The sequence below is a fragment of the Lissotriton helveticus genome, chromosome 5_1 (assembly GCF_964261635.1).
Source record: "Lissotriton helveticus chromosome 5_1, aLisHel1.1, whole genome shotgun sequence".
NCBI lineage: Eukaryota > Metazoa > Chordata > Amphibia > Caudata > Salamandridae > Lissotriton > Lissotriton helveticus.
In genome coordinates, this window is record NC_136065.1 from 478,622,543 (window position 1) to 478,640,795 (window position 18,253).

The 18,253-nt window shown below is 53.0% G+C and overlaps 1 pseudogene; it reads left to right on the top strand.

Annotated features, from left to right (window-relative positions):
- The first annotated feature begins 15,388 nt into the window (after positions 1 to 15,388).
- Positions 15,389 to 16,791, top strand: LOC144752496 (uncharacterized; annotated as a pseudogene).
- Positions 16,792 to 18,253: the final 1,462 nt, after the last annotated feature.

Below are 18,253 nucleotides of genomic sequence, written 5' to 3' on the forward strand. Positions count from 1 at the left end.
CCTTGGAAAATCTCTGAAAGGAGTTCAATATGTAGACTATGTAACAGTGGGCCGGAGAATATTGTCCACTTGCTCTGTATTTGTCCGGGACTCCAAAATGAAAGGATAAAACTACTTAAAGTCCCTTTTAATGTACGCGGAATATGGACATGTAGGCAAGCTCTGAAATGTTGTCTTCAATCAAATGATATAAGCTCTGAACCTTGGATCGAGAGAGACGGCAGACGCAGCGCTTAACCGAAAAATGATGGGGTGTGGACAGTGAATAGATACGTCCTCAATTACCCGAGCTCAGCACACATAGAAGGATTTGACTGCCATCCTTCCTCGCAAGAAATGATGAGGTGTGAACAGTAAATAGACACGTCCTCAATTACCTGAGCTCAGCAAAGGCTGTTACTGATAATCCAAAGCCGTGATAGCAATTGCCTCATAACAATCTCTATGTGACAACTTTGAAATACGTAGAAAAACCTCCCGCCCTGAAGAAGTCCTACGGACGAAACGCGTTGGCTACTTTTCTTTTTAAACTGGAAGATTGTTAATAAAAAGCAAAGAAAAAAAGAACCTCAAGTCCTACTGAAATGTTTTTTGAAGAATATATTTAATGTTACTGTAAAAGATACACCATGTGGAGTGCTGTACCATTGTGCTGAAATGATATAGGCATGAATGCTACCTTTGTAAAAATTTTATTAATTGTAAAAACAAAATTAGCAGACTAAGTCTTAAATGAAGTATATTAAGGATTTTTTTTAATGAATTTTATGATGAAAGTTCTTTTATTGGTTTTTTATACTAAAAGTATTTTTTGTAATTGTATATTGTAAGATTTTAAATAATCAAACAATAAAGTACACCGAGTCTACCACATCCCCATAAATATTGTCCTAGAGGCCTGGACTAATTTGCAAGATTTGACGCATCACTGCGTTGCATCAAAATGACTTGTGAATTGCTACATCATTTTTAAACGCTATGGGCCCCATTAGGATAGCGGGCGGAAAACCACCCCGCCCGCCATGGATGCGGGAAACAACCGCCCGCCATGGAGGCGGTGCAACCGGCAGACAAATTAGGATCGACCGCCACTGGAGACCGACCGCGGCGGTAGCGGTGAAAATGAAACCGCCCGACGTGTGCGGTGATGACAAAACTCCGACCGCGGCGGTCGGAAAAGCAGCTGGAAATACAAAACCGCCCACAGGGAAAGCGGAGACACCGCACAGGAAATTAGGATATCCCCGAGGGTGGCGCGGGCGGACCGGCAGGCACCGACCGCCGCGGTCGAAGGCAGGATTGCATGGGATAAATGACGGACAAGCACCAGCAAAGTCACCGCAGCGGACGAACATGAAATCCATGGCGGTCGATGTCAAAGCACCGCAGCAATGCCAAATACTGCATAAACAAAGTAGCCCAGCCACAAATACATACAACACACACACACAGATACAGAAATGGCAAATAAATACACAATACTACATAACCACACCCACAACACACCTGACAACCACTATCCAATTGGACACACCCACACAGCTGAGTACAAATCCACACCCTCCACTCACCACAATCCTTTGCATCTTCCCAGAACAGAAGGCCACACACCACATCTGAGAGGAGAGGCAAAATCGCACACAACACCCACCCACCCACCACCACCATCAACACCACCATCACACCATCACAATCAAACCCCCAGCACAGAACACACCTCATCACCACACCCCTGCACCCACACACCCCTGCACCCACAAACACCTCAACACCCCCACACCATGACATCACCAAAAATGCCAAAATTCACAGAGAGTGAGTTGACAGTCATGGTCAACGAGATTGTGAGAGTAGAACCACAACTATTTGGGAACCTAGTCCAACAGACACCATTAGCCACCAGGACACAAATGTGGGAAAGGATTGTCCAAAGGGTGAATGCAGTTGGGGCCACCCCAAGATCCAAGAAGGAGATCATGAAGCGGTGGCATGATCTCAAGAGGGTTGTCAAGGAGAAGAGGAGCAAGAACTGGAATCTGGCAAACGTGACTGGCAGTGGCCCTCCCATCCCACTGAAGACATTCACACCATGGGAGGAGAAGGTGCTTGCTATCCTGCTACCTGAGAGTTACACAGGAGTAGCCGGGGGAGCGGAGGCTGGTAAGTACAGACATATGTTTAAGACCACATTGACTATTACCTCCTTGCAATACCCAACCACCAATACACTGTCCATCCCTAACCAACATGTAGCCACCCATTCTGCAGAGGATGCCTGTATGGGGCCGGAATGTCAGTACAACAACTCCCACCATAGCCCCTGTCCCACAGCCCAGCAGCATGGAGGCCTCCCCCACCCAGGAGCAAGTGTCAGCCATTGCACTGTTTAACAAACAAACTTACAGGTAGGTAGCCATCTTCACTTGGAGGGTGTTTGTGGGGGTGAGGGTGGGAGGCCTGTACCACTACTCCCAGCATGCCCCCTGGCCCACAGCCCAGCAGCATGGAGGCCTCCCCCACCCAGGAGCAAGTGTCAGCCATTGCACTGTTTAACAAACAAACTTACAGGTAGGTAGCCATCTTCACTTGGAGGGTGTTTGTGGGGGTGAGGCCTGTACCACTACTCCCAGCATGCCCCCTGGCCCACAGCCCAGCAGCATGGAGGCTTCCCCCACCCAGGAGCAAGTGTCAGCCATTGCACTGTTTAACAAACAAACTTACAGGTAGGTAGCCATCTTCACTTGGAGGGTGTTTGTGGGGGTGAGGCCTGTACCACTACTCCCAGCATGCCCCCTGGCCCACAGCCCAGCAGCATGGAGGCTTCCCCCACCCAGGAGCAAGTGTCAGCCATTGCACTGTTTAACAAACAAACTTACAGGTAGGTAGCCATCTTCACTTGGAGGGTGTTTGTGGGGGTGAGGCCTGTACCACTACTCCCAGCATGCCCCCTGGCCCACAGCTCAGCAGCATGGAGGCCTCCCCCACCCAGGAGCAAGTGTCAGCCATTGCACTGTTTAACAAACAAACTTACAGGTAGGTAGCCATCTTCACTTGGAGGGTGTTTGTGGGGGTGAGGCCTGTACCACTACTCCCAGCATGCCCCCTGGCCCACAGCTCAGCAGCATGGAGGCCTCCCCCACCCAGGAGCAAGTGTCAGCCATTGCACTGTTTAACAAACAAACTTACAGGTAGGTAGCCATCTTCACTTGGAGGGTGTTTGTGGGGGTGAGGGTGGGAGGCCTGTACCACTACTCCCAGCATGCCCCCTGGCCCACAGCCCAGCAGCATGGAGGCTTCCCCCACCCAGGAGAAAGTGTCAGCCATTATACCCTGCACGCTCACCTTACAGGTATGTAACTACCGTTTATCTTCATGAAGTGTGTGTGTATTAATCTATTTACTATTGTACAAAATGCATAGACAATCAACCTTTAGGACACCATGATCTAACTATCCACTATGTAATGTAACACGATGTTGCCATGATTTGTACAACTGATGACAGCACAATGCACTAGTGTACAGACAGCTGATGATACACAGATGACACAAACACTGACCACTCCCCATCTACTCCACAGGTGATGAAGAACTCACTGCTGGGGACAACACCAACGACCTGCAGAGCCAGTCTCCACCTCCGGCACATGGACTCACAGATGCAGACTCCCAGGACAGTTTGGACGATGAGCTCCAGGCCGGCCCATCCGGTGTTCCACACACCCAGAGGTCCCAGGCCCCCATCCTCCCCACCACCAACTCTGCTGCAACGACAACGCAGCAGACCCCTGCTGTCACGGCCTCTGCCTCCACCGCAACCACCACCGCAGCCAATGCCACCAACACCACCACTACCACCAGTACCACCTGCAGCACCCTCCCTGTCCCTAGGGATGACCAGCCCACACCAACAACTGTGGAGGGCAGGGAGCCAGTGCGTGGCGCACCAGTGGCGAGGGAAGAGGTCCGTGGCAGCAGAGCAGGTGGGAGGGCCAGGGCCAACACCAGACCTCGGGAGGAGTGGACACCATCCCTGGACCACTTCACCAGAGTTGTGGATGCCTACCAAGAGGTCCAGGGACAAAGTGGCCGGTCGGATGAATTTTTCAGGGAGCTCATCCTGCTGATGAGGTCCATCGATAACGGCCTGGGACAGATGGTGGACCTCATGGGCCAGCAAGTGGCGTTGCAGAGGGACAGGCCTGTGTCCCAACCATCACCGCCGTCCCCTCCTGTTGTGCAGCAGGATGACAGTCCACCATCCTCCCCTGCGCCAACAGAGAGGGGCGAGTCCTCTGACGCCGCTGGCCATTCAGCAGGCCCCCCACCACCAAAAAGATCTAGGGGGCGTCCGAAGAAGAGCCTGGGAGTCTCTGGAAGCCAAGCACCTGCCACACGCCAGTCACGGAGCCAGCCTTGAAGACAACCCTCTCCCCAACTGCATTGACTCTTTTGGACTATCTTTCCCCACATTGCCTTGGCAATGGCACCTGTCTGTTGGACTGGGTCACCACATTCATGTGGTGTCTACTCTTGCATCTCAGCGACCATGACTGTCAACTCACTGCTCATTCCCCACCTTCCTGTAAATATTCACGCACAATTCACATGTCCACCCCGTAAATAAAATACCTTACAATCCAGATTTTGTGTAGTGAATTCTTTAGTGCATTATTTACAATGATGATAATGTCCATGATATGTAAACAAGATGTACAGTATGCAGGGCAGGAACACGCTGGAGAACCTAGGGAGACACAACAGAACTACAGTCACTGGTCTCATCGTGGCAACACACACAGATCACTGATCCACAAATATCCTAATTATCACAGGTACCCTACACAGTGTCTATCTGAAATGCTGTAATGCCGTCCATAATACATCTCCGGACGTAACGTCCATTCCAACAATACCATACATAGGTGACAGAACATGTGGCTATTGGGAACATCTGCGCATAACCATTCACAACATAAGCTAACACACTAGACTATGTAGACGTTGTAACTCGTCACACACCTTCAAGTGAAGTAGCGTTGGATTAGCTGCTGCCGTTGGTCAACTCCTTCCTCCTCTCCACTCTCCTCATCACTGGATTCAGGTCCCTGAGCAGGTTGTGGCCTTGGTTCCTCACCGTCGTCCAGGAGCAGGGGGACCCCCTTGTGGATGGCCAGGTTGTGTAGCATACAGCATGCCACAACGATCTTGCACACCTTCCCAGGCGAGTATGCAAGTGCGCCTCCAGTCCTGTCAAGGCACCGGAACCTTGCCTTCAGCAGCCCAAAAGTACGTTCAATTACCCGTCGTGTCCTGCCATGGGCCTCATTGTAGCGGATCTCTGCAGGTGTCTGGGGATTACGGAGTGGGCTCAACAGCCATGGCCTACTGGGATAAGCAGAGTCCCCTGTGAATAAAAAACACACATTGCAATGTTGTACGGCCACAGTAAAGGCAGTGACACACAGCACGTGATAGCAGTTGTGTAACTCACCCACAATCCAGGCACGTTCGGGATGCAGATTCTCCATCATCCGTGGCACCATGCTGTTCCTCATGATGAAAGAGTCATGTGCCGAACCGGGATACTTAGCACACACATGTGAAATTGTCATGTCTGCAAGGCACACCACCTGCACATTCATGGAGTGGTAGTGTTTCCGGTTTAGATAAATGTGCTCCGTCGCCTGCGGTGCCACCAGAGCCACATGGGTGCAATCGATCGCACCGACTACATGTGGGATGTGCCCAAGTGGATAGAAGTCCCCCTTAACGGCAGCCAATTCACGTCCCCGGGGGAAATGGATGTAGCGATTCCGATAGATCATCATGGCCTCGAGTACATCCCTCAGCACCATGCTGAACATGGGCTGCGACATTCCCCCAGCGTTAGCCACGGTCTCCTGGAAGGAACCAGTCGCAAAGAAGTGTAGTGCTGCCATTACCTTGTGGGCGGGTGTGAATGCCGTAGGATAGTGACGGCGAGGCTGCAGGTGGGGCTCCAATAGATCACACAAGATCTTCAATGTCGGTCTGTCCAACCGGAATTTCCTGATGATTGCCTCATTCTCCATGTCCTCAAGCACAATCACCTGACGTAGGAGATTTGGCCTCCTCCTAGTTTAGGATTAAAAACAATAGGTCAATGACAAGCATCATGAGATGGCCATAGCACAAAGCATCAATGATGTAATGGGTAAAAAACAATGGCCAGAAAGATGCATGGCACATCTGGTTACATGGCTGCCCAATAGCTACACACAGAGGGCAGGCCTCTCCAGTGACAATACCCAAGTGACAATAATGTGGATACAATGATTGAACTAGTGACATGCGCAGACATGGAGCTACAAGAGCCACAAATCTAATGTGACTTAACATGTCTGTCATACCCATCTGCCGTACCTGCCAGACCTCAATGCATCATGTACATTGTGGAAGCATTCATCAACACAATGATCACAATAGCAGGGACACTTCTGGTTGTGTGCATGATCAGTTCTGAATGCACAAGTCAGGTACGATACAATGCAGTGCCCCCAGCCCGGTCAAGGTCTGCACTGACCAACAACACATTAAACCTCACTACATCTATGTAGAGCATGACGTCTGGCAATCATCACCCATCAAAAGCCTTACTAAAATGGCACAAACACATGCTAAAGTGCCTCAGACTGAACGTGCGTCCTCCTGTGGATGCAATGGCTCTGTGGCATCGTGTGTACAATGATGTGCCCTACACCATGTAGCTGCATGGCACTTATACATTGTCCATGATTGACATACACAGCAATGTGTACGAAAATGCCATAACCTAGCGCCAGTCCCCGGCGGTGTGACCCCAGCACCACCATCTACCCAGCCAAGGTAGCCATTGGCACATGGACTGGTGTCCATGCCGCTGGCTAGGCTCCGCCGCATCAGTCGCGTTACCTACCGCCGGTCCCCGGCGGTGTGACCCCAGCACCACCATCTACCCAGCCAAGGTAGCCATTGGCACATGGACTGGTGTCCATGCCGCTGGCTAGGCTCCGCCGCATCAGTCGCGGTACCTACCGCCGGTCCCCGGCGGTGTGACCCCAGCACCACCATCTACCCAGCCAAGGTAGCCATTGGCACATGGACTGGTGTCCATGCCGCTGGCTAGGCTCCGCCGCATCAGTCGCGGTACCTACCGCCGGTCCCCGGCGGTGTGACCCCAGCACCACCATCTACCCAGCCAAGGTAGCCATTGGCACATGGACTGGTGTCCATGCCGCTGGCTAGGCTCCGCCGCATCAGTCGCGGTACCTACCGCCGGTCCCCAGCGGAGCGTCACCGCCGTGGTGCATTGCATACAGCCAATGGCATGGGTGTTCAATGTGGCATGATGGAGATTTGAAAAATGCGGAAGCGGTGCGCCGCCGCCGCGGAGGCGGGCTTTGGATGCTTTTGAATGATGCACCATCGCGGTAGCGCACCCCGGACACCCGCGGTGCGTCACCGCCATGGTGCATTGCATACAGCCAATGGCATGGGTGTTCAATGTGGCATGATGCAGATTTGAAAAATGCGGAAGCGGCGCGCCGCCGCCGCGGAGGCGGGCTTTGGATGCTTTTGAATGATGCACCATCGCGGTAGCGCACCCCGGACACCCGCGGTGCGTCACCGCCATGGTGCATTGCATACAGCCAATGGCATGGGTGTTCAATGTGGCATGATGCAGATTTGAAAAATGCGGAAGCGGCGCGCCGCCGCCGCGGAGGCGGGCTTTGGATGCTTTTGAATGATGCACCATCGCGGTAGCGCACCCCGGACACCCGCGGTGCGTCACCGCCATGGTGCATTGCATACAGCCAATGGCATGTGTGTTCAATGTGGCATGATGCAGATTTGAAAACTGCGGAAGCGGCGCGCCGCCGCCGCGGAGCCGGTCATTGGATGCTTTTGAATAAGGCTGACCCAGACAACCAATTGTAGCACCTTATCAGCCTCCTAACGACCCCATGGGCCTATAAATCTGTGGGAGTGAGCCACACATTCCCACTGCTCACAGAGCCTGCTGCCTGGGACCCTCTCCTGCTGCTCACAGAGCCTGCTGCCTGAGACCCTCTCCTGCTGCTCACAGAGCCTGCTGCCTGAGACCCTCTCCTGCTGCTCACAGAGCCTGCTGCCTGGGACCCTCTCCTGCTGCTCACAGAGCCTGCTGCCTGAGACCCTCTCCTGCTGCTCACAGAGCCTGCTGCCTGGGACCCTCTCCTGCTGCTGCCTGAGACCCTCTCCTGCTGCTCACAGAGCCTGCTGCCTGGGACACCTCACAACTCACTTCCGCCACAGGTCTGCCATATCCACAGGGATGTCAAGAACAGATAAGATCCGTGCCAGTCCATTCACGAGTGAGGAGCTGGATGTCCTTGTGAACGAGGTGCTGGCACAGTACCCACGGCTGTTTGGTGGCCCCAATGTCGTGGTAAGTCACCATGTAGGGAGCAGTAGGGCAGGGTGGTGTCAGACGTGTATTCATGATGCAGCTGTATGTTATTTTGGATGTGTGGTGCAGACAAACACTGACAGACAAGATGTTTGCAGGTGGTGGGAGTGTGTGTTTTGCATTATGACTCAGTCCTAGGCCTATACTTGTATGTGTGAGTGGGATGTGCTACTTTTTGGGGCAGACATGACCAACGGTTGTTTGCCTTGTAGCTGGTTGGACAGTGTCCGCTTGTGATGTAATTTCAGGGTGCCCCTGTAGTCATAGTCAGTGTGCCCCACAGAGTAGGTTCAGTGGCTGCCCTTCCAAAGTTTGTCCATCAGCCAACTTACATGCTACAGTTGCTGCACACTGATTAGTGGATATGCCACATCAATGCCCTGTACAATTTATGATTTACACAGTGCTGTCGATGCATTTGTGTTGAATCATCATTCTTCAGTGTGATAATCATGGAGACTACGAAGCTCAATGTGTGCATGCATTCACTAATGTTTATGCCATGCAGAGTGGCCTTGTGAGGGTACCCCCAGTTCTGGAGGGAGGGAGGTCACTGTGCGTCCAGATTCAGTGTCTGGCTGCTGTACTGATAGATGCTGACATATGACAATGTGTAAATGTTCATTAGTCCTTCTTTACTCTCATACCTGCAGCTCAAAGTACACCAACGTAAGGCTGTCTGGAGGGCCATAGCAGCAAAGGTGCGAGCCCTGGGGGTATCAAACAGACTACACACACACTGTCACAAGAGGTGGGACGACATCAGCCGGCTGGCTAAGCAAGTGGCAGAGATGAACTTGGGGATGGTACCACGCACAGGGCGTGTGGCACGCCGCACCATGACTCCGCTGATGGCACGCATACTGGCAGTGACCTATCCAGACCTGGATGCACGTCTGAAGGGGCTTCAGCAGCAAGACAGAGATGGTGAGTATCCGGGGAGGGATAGTTTGTCTGGGAGTGGATGCATGTGTAGAGTGCCTGTGTCTGCGGTGACACATGTGATGTGCCTGTGCTGCCATGCTGTGATATGTGATGTGAGTGGCAACTGTGATGTGTGTCTGTATGAGGCATTGGCCCACCATGGCCTTACTCTGCAGCTCCTGGCTGCAGTTTTCTGTCCTTGACATATATTTTGTTGTCCACATGGTCACTCTTCTTTGTGATGGTGGGTGTAGTCCCTATTATGCAGTACAGCTGTGTCAACTTAATGAGTGTTACACCATGTCAGTCTACTTTGCATGCACCTGCATGGTAGTGGCCCACACATCTGACAACAATGTGAACCCACATTGGCACATGGTGATTGTAATGGCCTATTTGACAATGTGGCATGTGTAGACAAAACAGGTGTGTGTATTCCCCTCTGGATCCCTTTAGGCTCTGGAAGTGGTGATGTTAGTTGTGGCTACATCATGTCCATGGGGCAGGTCCATGTGGGCTGGGGGAACACCATCCATGGGCAGGGTGTAGTGCTGTGTGTCATCGACATTGGTCCACTCCTGCCTGTTTGTCCGCATGACAGGCACAGTTGTGGTGTAACTGGTGTGTAGCTGCACAATGATTTGAGGGTGTGGTGGTTACCATGTAGCTCTAGGCCTCTCATGTGCTGCATTGCTCTGATATCGTGTGACCAGACTATGACACTTATACAACCATGTTTCTGTCGCTAATGCAGATTCGGAAGACACCACGGCGGAACATGATCCTGAAAGTGGTGGCGAGACCAGCACGACAGCGGCAGCAGAGCAGGGTGAGACGGAGCAAAGTGACACTGACCACACCAGCGCTGATGAGGGTGACAGGAGTATGCATGAGGAATCTGTGGCTGAGACACAGAGTACCACTTCATCTGATGGCAGGGGGGATGAGTCCCTGTTAGCAGCCACAGGGGATGGGGACTCTGCTGCTGCATCTGACTACCAACGGCCACTGCCCACCCTCCCATCCACTTCCTCTGGGGCTGGCCGTATCCGTGTCACTAAGAGGGGACGTGTGACATTCACACATGGCACCGCAGCACCTGCACCTGTCCCCCCTGCTGCCCTCAGTGCAGAGTGCGTAGAGCTCCTGCGGCAACTTTGCGTGGGCCAGACCGCCCTGCTGAATGCCTTCAGTGCCCACGATTACAAAATAGGGCAGGTTCTGGCATTCATGGAGGGCATACACTCTGACGTGGGTGGCCTACATCGTACACTCCTGTCATTGTCAGGTACAGTGACGTCAGCCCTCCAACATGCCCCCTTTGCAGCTCAGGTGCCTGTGACGTCCACCCAGTCAGTGGCCACATCAGATGACAGTGAGCACTTGGGACATACATCAAGTAAACGTTACAACACTAGGAGCACAGCTCAGACCCAAAGCAAACAATCCCGTCCACAGACTCCATCCCCAAAGAAGGGCAGGGACCCCCCAATATGCACAGACAAGGTGAAGTCACAGAAGAGCAAGGCCAGAAGAGCATTGTGTCAGACATCAGGCTCACATGCTGCTGAGCCATCACCAGATATTGACTCTGCTATGCCCACAGAGGATGTGTGGGATGTCATGACTACACCTGGGGAGAACACAGGGACACACCCACCTACCACATCAACCCCAGAACAAAGTACATCGAGGCAGGTGGAGGGAAGCCCTGTTGTGACCAGCCCAGTCATTGTGGCAGTGGAGACCCCTGTCGTGACCAGCCCAGTCATTGTGGCAGTGGAGACCCCTGTCGTGACCAACCCAGTCATTGTGGCAAAGAAGGGCAGTGTAGTGGCCATCCTTGGCAAGAAGGGACAGGAGGGCAGTGTAGTGGCCATCCCTGGCAAGAAGGGACAGGAGGGCAGTGTAGTGGCCATCCCTGGCAAGAAGGGACAGGAGGGCAGTGTAGTGGCCATCCCTGGCAAGAAGGGACAGGAGGGCAGTGTAGACACCACCCCTGGCAAGAAGGGACAGGAGGGCAGTGTAGTGGCCATCCCTGGCAAGAAGGGACAGGAGGGCAGTGTAGTGGCCATCCCTGGCAAGAAGGGACAGGAGGGCAGTGTAGTGGCCATCCTTGGCAAGAAGGGACAGGAGGGCAGTGTAGACACCACCCCTGGGGTAAGTGGGAAGGTGGTCACTGTGGGGGGTACACCTTCCAGAGAGGCTAAAGTGGTCCGGAGGCGTAGCCAGCACAAGCGTACTGCAGGATCAAGCACTTCTCCAGAGGGAGTGGCAGTGTCTGCCCCTGAAGTGGAACAGTTGGGGGGTGTGCAGGTGGTGTCAACGCCACTTCCCATCAACTCCATGACAGGGAAGCAAATTCATATTCCAAAGAAGTGGAAGGGCACCCCTCCTACCTCTCCCACCCACACTGTGTCAAGGGCGTGCATTACTCCACCTCCACGTGCCACGGTGCCACCTGGTCCGCACAGCCCTCCACCTTGCAGGCCCTCTGTTATAGCCACACCACATGTCCCTCTGTCACACCAGTCAAGTCGACCTGCAGTCCCTGACACACAGCCAGGTTCCACTCCACATGACAGCCAGGAGTGAGTTGTCAACACCCTCAGACGCCTGTGCCACACATAGGTGTGCTACAGTACACCATTGTTAGCGATGTGTGTGTGTTCCTGGGCCTGTTGCTCTGATGTGCTGTACCCTGCCAAGGACTCTGGGCCTGTTGCTCTGATGTGCTGTACCCTGCCCTGCCAAGGACACTGGGCCTGTTGCTCTGATGTGCTGTACCCTGCCAAGGACTTTGGGCCTGTTGCTCTGATGTGCTCTCCCCTGCCAAGGACTCAGGGCCTGTTGCTCTGATGTGCTCTCCCCTGCCCTGCCAAGGACACTGGGCCTGTTGCTCTGATGTGCTGTACCCTGCCAAGGACTCTGGGCCTGTTGCTCTGATGTGCTCTCCCCTGCCAAGGACTCTGGGCCTGTTGCTCTGATGTGCTCTCCCCTGCCCTGCCAAGGACACTGGGCCTGTTGCTCTGATGTGCTGTACCCTGCCAAGGACTCTGGGCCTGTTGCTCTGATGTGCTGTACCCTGCCCTGCCAAGGACACTGGGCCTGTTGCTCTGATGTGCTCTCCCCTGCCCTGCCAAGGACACTGGGCCTGTTGCTCTGATGTGCTGTACCCTGCCCTGCCAAGGACTTTGCACTTCCCGATTGTGATTCACCAGTGCATAGTCTATGGCATTTGCACATGATTTTGAGACTTGCTGGTGTCTACTTATGTTGTGTAGCTACATCTGTGCAATATGTGAATAAATACAGTACATTATGGTGTGTTTTCTCTGTCTCCTTACTGATTAAAGTCATTTTCTTGTTTGACTGAGTTCCATGGTCTATTTTGTACATCACCATTGCAAGGTTCTATGTGCCCATATGATTTTTAGACAGGGGGACAGGGTCTTCAGTCCATTGTGGCCCTGCTGATGTTGTACTCTGTGATGGTTATTTGGCAGGCCATGCAGTTTTCGTGTGGGTGAATTGCTATTGCTGCATACACTGTTCACAGGTCACCTTGGGGGACACTGGCAGCACAGGGTGTGCAGCTGTGCTGTGGTGTAGTCGATGTTTATGATGTGATGAGGTGTGTGTTTCCCTTTCTGTGTGCCCTGGCGTGTATGTGTATGGTCGTCTTGTGTTGGCCCTTGGTCCTGGTGGCATGGCTTACATGGCATGTGTGTGGCAGAGGTGTGCAGTGTGAAGGGTGTTAGTTTGTAGTGTATGTATGTGTGCCCCTGTATGGTGTGAGACACACATGTGTCAGGCAGGAGTTGTATGCCTGTTGTATGTTTTGTCTTGCCCTGTGTGGATGTTTGTATACAATTGTGTGGGCTGTGGGGAGTGCACTGGTGTTGTGTGTCCGTTGTCAGGCAATCCTGCTGTGCCTTTGTCCCTGGTTGTGTGTCGCAGTGTGTGTGTATTGTGCTTGTTGTTACAGTGCTTGTTGATGTGCAAGGGGGTGCACGGGATAGGCACCTGGCCTGTGACTACTTCGGGTGGTGTGCAGTGTTGGTCGGGGTGGTGTGTCGCTGTGATGTTTGGAAAGTGTCCATGCCTTGGTGTTGCCCTGCCTTCTGCATAGTGCGCATGTGTTGACCGCGGCGGTGACGTGTCCGTGACCGTGACGTTGCTGCAGGTTGGCCGACGTTGTGTGTTACGGATGCCGTGGGGTGCCTTGTTCTGAGGTGGGTGATGTGTGGGTGCCCATGTGGATGTGTTGTGCCCCCCAGCAGGATGCCAGTGTGGTGCTTGGGACCTGTGTCGGCATGTGTGTTGTGTGGTGTATATGTGTAGTGACGTACCTGCGGCGGCGTCCGCGGCGGCCCATCTGGCGATAGTGTTGCAGCAGGTACATGACCGGATGCATGTGGAGGGCTGGGTCCATGGGGTTCATGTCGGGTCTCGGCGTGCGTGCTCCGCTGTAGACTTTCCGCCTGCTAGAGCTGTGCGGTGTCTCCGGTGCGGTGCGTCAGCTTGTTTGGCCCATCCTAATTTGTCGAGCGGGGCGGACGTCATCGGCCGCGGCGGATGGTCTCGATTGGCTGCAGCCGGCGCGGTGGCGGGCGCACCTTGATGGCGGAGCGCGGCGCTCCGCGGCGGACGGGAAATGACCTGTGTTTACATATCCTAATGTGGCGGACGTGAATTCCACTGCTAGCGGGCGGAAAAAGCTGTTTTTCCGCCCCGCCATCGTTGCGGTAGTGCCACCGCCCGACATCCTAATGGACCCCTATGTTTCTCCCTAAGGAACAGGCCTCATCAAAACAATTTGAGGCTTCCGCAGGTGTGATATCAAATCAGAATCGTACACATCGGGAGCAAAAATGACTTATGTCTAGTTAGCAGCAGGTAAAGCAACCCTAATCACCCTAGCGTCACTTTTCAGTGTAATACAAAAAGGATTCTTTCTATGTTGTTCCTCTCTAAAAATAGTAGCTGTTTGGAGAAGCCAAGTGGCTGGATCTCACTATTCCCTAGAGAGGGTAGTAGTGGGGCTCCATTTGTTGGATCATAATGCCCTCACATACCCTTTCAGGTGTCATACTTCATCATCTGGGCTGCTCCTCGTTGGGGCAGCGGTGCAATCCTCAACGGGCTCCCTAAAAAGGGGCTCTTTGTCGAAGATCTTCTATCCAACTGCCGTATGGTGAAGTGCGGGTGTGGGGCCGTTACAGTGTAGATGCTGTGATGTGAGATAAAATAGGGCTGGGAGTACCTAGAAAGCACAAACTTTATTCTGGGGGTCTCCTGTCCTAATTAAAAGCAATATAACAAGGCGCTATCACGAACTATTTGCGTGCCTATGTGCACTTGTTAAAGTGTGTCGGTCAACATGTTTCTCGCTAATGGTGTATTAACCCTGCGATTCTTCAGGATCTAGAAAATAGAGCTATCTACAAAAATATATAAGGTAAACAAAGGTAAAGTAAATCAGGGATAACGCTTTTACCCCAAGTGGTACCCAGGCTTCAACAGTGCCCGGAGGAGCCTTACACACGGCTCTGCTCCTGTGTGAGCAAGGATTACAGCTCAGTGTGGACGTCCTCAGATCTACCCTCCTCCATCTCCCGGACCCGTGTGTAAGGCTCCACCAGGCACTGTTGAAGCCTGGGTACCACAAAGAGTGGGTATATGCAGGCAGGTCAAAGAAGACTTGGGGAGGACTTGGGGAGGACCTGGCTTGGCAGTTCGGGCTGGACTGTTCCCATGAGGCACAGGGTCAAGACTGATTTGCATATGGCTGTGCTCAAACTGGATTGGCATGGTGAGATAAAAAACGATGGCTTTAGGCCCAGATATCTGTACTGGGGTGAATGTATGACATTGTTCTGCATTCTGTCCATCAACTATTGTCTTTGCATTTGTCACCCCGAGTGGGACGGGTATGCTCATTCATGAGGAATCCTTCTTCTTCTCCTGGGCACAGCACAGCAGAGCAGCAGGATGAGCAGAAGACCTCTGAATCCATGGTTCCACAACACTGTAAGCTGCAGAGAAAGGTGGAGTCAGATGGCACCACACCACACCTAAGCAGGAAGCTATTCACTGAGCTGCTGGTAACCAAGATGGGGTTCACAGCAGCAGAAATCTGGTGCATCATGACGGATGCACCCAAAAGCACCTACCTGCTGACGTTCATGTCCGAACAAATCTGCAGGAGGTATTGGCAGATGTACTGGTCACGACGGGAGGAGAAACCTTTCTCTGGACCCCTGGAATGCCAGCTTGTGCTGCAGGTCAAGAGAATGACCGTGCACGTCTACAACCCACATGTCAATGTCCATGACCTGACAACCTTCCTACGCCGCCACTGCACAGTGACTAAAGAACCCTCCCGTAACCTGGACAGTGACGGCATCTGGGATGGTAAATGGACAGCAATGGTGAAGCTGAAGGCGGACCCGTTGGCCCCAGATGGAATCCACCACCCCCCTTCCAGTTTCTCTCTACGGTGCGACTCAGGATACCTGTACTACCCTGGGCAGCCCAAACGATGCAACAGGTGTAGCAAACCAGGCCACACTGGCAAAGACTGCACAGCGCAAGTATGCAGGAACTGCAAAAAAGAAGGCCACACAGCAAAAACCTGCAAAGAGAAAACCCCATGCAACCTCTGCGGGGGTGTAGGCCACCTCTTTAAGGACTGCCCAAAAAGAGCCAAATCCTACACCCAAACTGCCAAACCCCCGTGGAGAGGCTAACCAGAGGAGGCAGAAGTGACCCTGCATCCAGTCCAAGCCCCGCGGCAGGAGAAGGGGACTGGGAAAGGGAAGGGCCACAACCAGAACGCGCCCAAGCCCAAGCAGGACACCGCCAAGGTCCCAGAGACACAAACACCCAACGATACCCCACCTACCATCCCTGACCCCGGTGAGCACGTTGAGTCAATGGAGACCCCCACCCCAACTGCCACCGAGGGCCCGGAGGAAGGTGCTGGGACAACACAGGATCGCAGGAAAAGGAGACACTCAAAGGACTCGGAAGGAACAAGCAAGAGACCCGTGAGCACCCACAACTCCTCCTCCGCGCTCGAGGATCCAGAAGAAGAAATGCAGCCAGAATAAGACACTGCGAATGAGCAACTCAAGCAAGTGACGGAAGTGTTGAGGGAAATGAGGGCGCTGGCAAGCTCCATGGAAGCGTCCCCACCCCCATCGCCAACAAGAGTAGAGGAGGTTGAGACCACCATCGAAGGCCAAGAGCAAGACCTGCCCGTCACCCCAGAGGAGGCAGACCCCAAGCCCAGCCAAGAGGGTGGAGCAGCCATCGTGCAACAGCAAGCAACAGCTGCCGAGCAGGAAGGCCCAGCACAAGAGACCCGACAGGAGGCTGACTTAGCCCTGTAAGTAGCCTTGTCGAATGTATTTGTAACCAATTGCCTTGACTTGATAATTAGTCTTTAAGTATTAAGTTTACTCTTAAAAACGAATTAATGATGGCTATTTCGTTATTTTCCGTAAATGTCAGAAGTATTAGAGACAGGCGCAGATGTGCTAGTACTTTGAGTTTTCTTGCCAGCCAGGAGTGTGATGTGTACATGATTCAGGAATGCTCCACCCCTTTTGCTGCAACATCATACGCACACCTAGAACAGCATTGGACCCTAGGGCCTTCCTTTTGGTCTGGGGGGAACAGCAGTAGGTCTGTAGGAGTGGCTACCTTAGTCAGAGGAAGGCGTTTCACGATGGACTCAGTCACCGAGCTGGAGGGCGGCAGGGCTCTTGTCGTCGACGGTTCGTGGGCAGGAGAGCCAGTTAGACTCATCAACGTGTACACCCCTTCTGATGTAGGCGAGCGATGGGAGCTGTTTCAGCGCCTCAGGCCACAGTTGGTCACCTTAAGAACAATTTTGATGGGTGGGGACTTTAACTGTATTCTAGAAGCAGGTGGTAGATGTGGGGCCAGGGCTGGGGAAGGATGGATGGATGATGCTGCGAAACTACTGGTAGAGATGGTGGGTGAGGCCTCCCTGACAGACGTCATTGGGTCCATGGGGGCAGACGCCAGGAACTTCACCTGGAGCCGCCCTGATGGTTCCTTGCGCTCCAGGATAGACTTCATCTTCACCTCTCAATCAGTGAAGCTCAAGCAACATTCAATGGTGACAGTTCATTTCTCTGACCACAGAGCTATCCACTTCCATGGGGAACTGACGGGCAAGTTCCTGACAGGTCCAGGCACTTGGAAACTGAATAGCTCTCTGCTGGAGAAAGAGGGGGTGATGGAGGTGTTGAGGGAGACATACACCCAGTGGCAGGCCATGAAAGACACAATCGAGTCCACAGGGGAATGGTGGGAATGGGTCAAAGGCAGGCTCCAGGATTTTTTCAAGAATGTGGGCAGGCAGGTTGAAAGGGGGAGAAAGAGGGAGTTCAGTAGACTACAGCAAGAGCTGCAAGAACTGCACGACCTCCCACTCCGGGGATGGGACGTCATGAGCCCCCTGGAAGAAGTCAAGAAAGAGCTGAGCGGGCACTTTCATGAAGAATCCAGGAGGATCATTTTCCGTTCCAAGGTGAAGAACTTGGAGAAGGGGGAGAAATGCAACTCCTTCTTCTTTAAGAAAATCCACTCTGCGCACACCCCTCTGGTTCAACTGCGCAATAAGGAGGGAACCCTCTGTGACACAAGGGAGGACATTAGGAAGGTAGTGACAGATTTCTATGGGGACCTCTACTCAGAGAAGAGGTCAGAGGGAGACCAGGCAGAAAAGTTTCTGTCTGGTATCCCAAGAACTGTTTCCCCAACAGTGAGAGAAGCCCTAAATGCCCCCCTGAGTTTGGACGAGCTGCACCTTGCAGTTAAATC